The sequence below is a fragment of the Cinclus cinclus genome, chromosome 6 (assembly GCF_963662255.1).
Source record: "Cinclus cinclus chromosome 6, bCinCin1.1, whole genome shotgun sequence".
In the NCBI taxonomy this organism is placed as follows: Eukaryota; Metazoa; Chordata; class Aves; order Passeriformes; family Cinclidae; genus Cinclus; species Cinclus cinclus.
The window spans coordinates 14825937-14831936 of record NC_085051.1 but is presented as its reverse complement, the minus strand read 5'-3'; positions in this window follow the sequence as shown (position 1 = coordinate 14831936).

Sequence of the window (6000 nt, the reverse complement as noted above, 5' to 3'; positions counted from 1 at the left end):
GGAAGCACATTAAATTAAACATTTAGAGGTCATCCTGTCAGGTAAATGCCGCCTTCTTTGTTCAGTTGCTCCCTACACATGCCTAATCAAAACATGGATGTCTAATCAGCAGTGCACCCAAATATTATTGAACGTGGCCCAGCTCATCAAGGCAAAATGCTAAGTGATCCTTCCACCCAGTCAGAGGAGTTGCAGAATGCAGTGACTCTAAATGGTGAGATCAAAGACAATTTTTTTTGATTGGCCTGTGCCTGGTATAATAAATTATACAGTAATATAAAAGCTTATATATTAATACATATTATATTAGGTATCTATTTCTTCAGAAGCCTATCCACACGCTGATATGAGTCTTCTAATCCCATTAAGAGTAATGCACAGCACATTAAAATGACAGAATGAGTGGTACACTAAAAAGAGTAAGACAGGGGTCAAATTGTGTGTTTTATTTACCAATCAGCCTTTCCTGATTGATTAGACCATAGGTATGTTGCTTTGGCTACATGTGCAGCTGAGAAAGACCACTTCCAGTTATGTGTCTGTAGTTGTGTTCTTGTGTGGAAGTGCTCTTGGCCTGGATTCTACAGAGTTACTGAATTACTTCAGTAACTTCTGTGCATGTAGGCAAGCATAGGAGAGTTGTAAATGGAGGGAAGTTAGGTTGGGGGTGCCTTGCACTGTATTCCTTTGATAACAGCCTCAGGCAGGACCAGCAGGACACAGATGTGAACTGATTACCTGTTCTTCATTATAAATGGCAAGTCACAAGGTTTATTTGCATAAACCTGGGATATGGTAGAAAAACTCGGAAGGAGAATGAGGAGATAAGCTCTTTTCTGAGAATGAGGTCTCATGAAAGAATTTTGCCATACAGTGCTGCATTTACAGTCCAGGGGATTTAACTGATGAGATCCCATGTCAATGCAGCAAGCAGTATTAAGTACTTCAAGAAATGTGTTTAAATACAGGCTGAAAACAGAAGATTTGTAGTGGACACTGGAAATTAAATTGTACATGCAGTTCCTCTTGATTTCCCCTGAGCATTCTGTAGACTGTTAATGCCTCAGAAAAACACCAGCAGAGCAATATCCCTTCCTCTACATGATCACCTGCTTTGGTTTATAATTGGGTGTAATTTAATCATGCGTTTCTAAAGTGCTTTGGGAGCCAAATATCCAAAAGCACTTTACAATTTAATGGCATTAGTGAGAGAAGGCATTGATATATCCCTGTGGAGCAAAAGTCTGACACCTCAGTTATTGCTGAAGAAACAAAGAAATTAATTGCTTGCTTACAGTTGCATAGCAGATTAACGGAAGAATGAGATTTCCAATTCTTTCCCCTCTTTCTTTTCAGCTTGTATTTGTTTGCATGTTGAGACAGGTATGCAGGTCACATGCCAAGAGTAATGTGGTGTGTTGTTCATTCTTCCTACTCCCTAGGTTTTCCCTGATGGGAAGTAAGGTCCAGGTCATGAAATGTCATACCCAAGCTCTTTAAGATTTGTACTTGTGCACAAGAAGACTCTCTTTGTTGATGGTGCTGGCTATGTTGGCATGTCTGTGTGTGCAGTGGGAAGCAGCCCACACTGACTGTCCTCAGCAGCATTTTGACTTCAGGATGGAATACCCCAGGAAGGACAGTGCCTTTGCTTTATGGCCCCACTGAGGAGCCACAGCATATGACAGAAGTAGCTGTGCCCTGAGCTGGGCTTTCATCAGCAACCCCCACCACCTGTGACCCAGTACAGGGCCACCGTTAGCATCACATCCAAGCTTGAAATGTGGCTCACCTCAACAAGAAGCACCTGCCTGTCTATGACCCCTAAACTTCCAGCTGAGAGCTGATAATTTCTGGTATGTCAGGTGTGCAGCCACTGGGATTTGTTGGGGGTGATTCCCTCCAGGCTGAGTAACCAGATTTCTTGTCTGAATGTAGTTCACACCTTGCTATTGTCCAGGACAAGCATACTTGCTGGGACTGGCACTGTGTGGATCACACTCCTCTGGGCTCTCTCCCTGACCACAGAGGAAGAGATTGCTCCGTTTCTAGGTGCTGGAGCTGCAAGGGCTACATTGTGGGAACTTAGCTTCATATCCATAAAACCAGCCTCTGTCTTCTTTCAAAGTCATTGAGATTTATCTTTAGTTGTTTTAAGGCAGTCTTGTACCCCTTAAAATGTCTTATTTTAGCCAGCAGTCTTCATGAATTCCCTAAACAGCTCAGAATCAAACATGGGCATTTCTCAGTCCCTAAGTAGGCTTGCTCTGCATCCATGGCATACTTAGCACTTCCAAGCAGTTCATGGATGGACTCTGACAATAGCCTTGTGCTTTCTTTGCACTGCACTGGGTACATCTGTTCTCTTCCTTTGTAAAATGGAAAGATTTTGCCAACACTGTATGACAGCTTGTAAGGTTTCAAAGACAAAAAAAGAAAGAAAATCAGATATTTTATATCCTACTCTCCTTTCCCTCTTTTCTTGAACCCAGTGAAGTTTTAAATCAGGTGGTAACACAGAGCTTGGTTCCAGCTGGTTCAAATTGGTGGTGTGTGCACCAACACTTCCAGGTGCATAGGGTGAAGTTTTATGAACATGTTTTAGAGACAGGCCTTGGTGCCTCAGGTCTGTTAGCGTCCTCTTAAAGGGGACAAGAGAGAGAGGGTGCCAGGCACAGCTTGAAATTAATCTGATACAGCACCAATAATGAGGGACTATATTTGGAAAGATCTTTCAGGGTTATTTTTGTCTGAGATCATTACTTCTGGACAGCCTGCTGACAACTGCTGAGCACACAAACACGCCCCACCCAGGATTTGGCTCTCTCTGCTAATGTGGAAGTAGCTCACAGGGAAAGGATGTTCACATTGGGTTTCCTGCTCTGATTTTCAAACTGACCTGTCTCTGTTTGCACAATACAGGTAACCCTTCTTCACTGAAGCCAGCAACTGCCCACCTAAAAGACTGAAAGCAATTCTTTACCATTTTTCTAATAATTCCTGTTATTACCATTTGTCCCATTTTGCATGCACCCTAATACTCCTCCCTGAAGCCACAGCTGGAGCACAGCTTCCTTGTCCCTAAAATCAGTGGGAGCCTTCTCTAGTTGCCAGACAGGTTGATGCAAGGAATCCTGATAGCACTGCTCACCCAGTTCAGGGAAGGTACACAGGCCTAAGGGGCACAAGAACAGCTCCCTATCCCCTCTGAGATCTGCTTGCTGGGTAGCATTTACCTTCTGCCTTCCCACACTGAGCTTGTTTAGGTTAGCACTGTTACAACAGGAACACACCTTCAAAGTTATTCAAAGCAGCCTGTTTACAGCAGACCTGGCTGAGGAGTGAGGCTTGCAAAAGCACTGTATGGGTGAGGTGCTGATTTATACCTAGATTCTTGAATGGCAGCCTATGGCTGAGGAATCCTGGGGCTCCTCCTTATCTTGACCTGTGCAGTTTCTGGGTAGGGTGTCTCTGCTGCCAGATATTTGCAGCTGAGTGAGGTGGGAAATCAGGGGTCAGAATAAAGAGATTGTAAAACTGACTTTAGCAGATAAGGCATTCACATCAAATCAAGCTTAACTTGACCAGCAGATTTATTTTTATTATTTTAGGAATTATATTCTTGATAATTTTAGTTCTGGAGGAGGGGTAGTTACTGCCCAAAGTTGGGCACTGTAGGCAGGAGGGCATCATGCCTCATGTGAAAACAAGCCCTCTTCCTTAGGACACGAGCCCCTTCAGACCAGGGCTAAAAATATTTTCTTTAGGGATATTTTTCAGAGACTTTCAGTGGTCTTTACCTGCTCACAGGCTGTCCTATGGGAAAGGAGTAAGGACTGAGCTAATCTGCTGATTTGAGTAACTGTGAAAGAGTAGCTGGTTTCTGTGTTGATTCCACACAGGGACTAAACCTCTGTCTCAATTCCTCTTAATATGTTGTGGTGGTTTACTCCAGCTGGACACCTGGTGCAGACCAGAGCCATTTTATCACTACCTCCCCACCGTGGACAGGAAAGAGAAAATTTAGCAAAAGGCTTATGGAGTAAGATAAGTATAGGGAGATCACTCACCAATTACCATCACAGGCAAAACATATTCAACTTGGGGAATTTAATTTATTACAAATCAAACCAGAGCAGGGTAAGGAGAAATAAACACCTAAATTTTAAGACATCTTTCCCCTATTCCTCCCTTCTTCCTGGTCTTAGCTTCATTTGAGAATTTTTACCTCCTTTACCCACTGGTGCAGGTGGATGGGGAATATGGGGGCTGTGGTCAGTTCATCTTGTCTTGTCTTTGCCCTTCTTTCCTCTGCTCTCACATATTCTCACTCCTCTCTTTGGCTGCATTTGCTGCTGCAGGTTATTTCCCCCCCCCCCCCCCCCCTTCTCAGTAGTGTTGACATGACTTGGGCCTGCTGTTTCTACTGGGCACAGAGGAAGCTTCCAGCAGCCTCCCACAAAAGCCACCCGTGCAGTCCCCTCCTGCCACCAAAGCCTTGCCACACAAACCCAATACTTACGTACTCTTCTATTTCCCTTCTTTAATTGCACTCTTCTGCTTAGCCATGTTTTTGAGTTTTAGCCCTTTTCGTAGTATTTGCAAAACCAAATAGGGCACTGTACCACCTCAGTGAAACAGCAGCAGCTTTGCTGCTGTTGTAGCTCAGAAGGGGTGAATATAATTTTCCTTAGGCTGGGAGGGGGAAGGTTGCAAAGAACACAAAGACTATTAGACCCAAAGTGAGTTGTTCAGAACAGTGCTGAAGTGAACAAGGGGAAATGGGAGTGAAAATGAGAAGTCCCTAAATTTGAATTGTCACTTCCTATGAAAACTGTGACCAGGCAACTTTTTCCTTTATACAATGGAAAGCCTTATAGAGCTTTAAAGCCTTTAAAAATTTTATAAAGCTTCATATCCTTAACTTTGTGAGATTTGCACTCAAAGCATAGGGTTGACTGTACTAATTATGGCACTTAGTCCTTTTCCTTAAAAAAAGAGGGACACAGGTACAGGAAGTTTGCAGAAGTTGAAACACAAGATATAATTAGTGGAACTAGCTGTGCCTGGTCTGGCATGCAGAACAGCATTGTTGTGGCTGTGTAGTTTGTTTTCATGTGGCTCAAAATGCAGCTGCCTCGGCTTCCGTGTAGGTCAGTTAGACCAGGTGGTAGAGTGGGGCTTCTGCTCAGCAGGGGCACTTCCATCTTCATTCCCTCTTAAGTGGTTTCATACAGTAGGATGTTAAAAGTGGTATTTCTAATACCCTCCACTAATGTATCTTAATGGGAATAAAAGGAACCAAAGATTGGAGAGAATCCTGCTTCCAGGTTCCAGAAGAGACTTGGATTCTGCCTTCTTTTCTCCAGATAGCCCAGCAGGAGCTCCATGATATTTTAGGCTTCTTTATATGAGATTGTATATAAACATAGAGTAAGCCATACATCTGAAATACTTAAATCCTTGCAATACCAAGAAAGTCAATATAGCTTTGCAGATGAGGGAGTCACTTCTACAAAGAACTGGCCACAGAAAGTGCAGGAACTTCACTGTTGGTGGCTATGCCTCAATAAGGGATTACAGAAAATCTGAACCATTGAACAAGCTGGCAGGTAGATCAATACAAATATACATAGATTGATGCTGGCTCTTTTAATGTAGCGTGAAATCTTCCAGGAGCCAGTTGTGGAATAAAAATATAGCAGTGGCCAACACTCAGACACAATGAGAATCTGTGTGACAGAATCAGAAGTCAGAGTCAGAATCTGTTTTGAGAATCTCAGACACAGTCTGAGAATATTGTCATTTTTGCTCCATCTGGAGCTAGGAAGGAGGTGTGAGGAAACAGGATACTCTTCCCAGCAGGCCTCTAAGTTTTTGAAGGGAATTGTGAAAGACCAAATAAAAGGGAGAGGAGAGAATCACCCACTTTTGCCTCCTGCTAACCCCTTTAGGCTGCCCTGAAAATCATTTGGTTGTATTTCTGCCTGGTTCTGATTA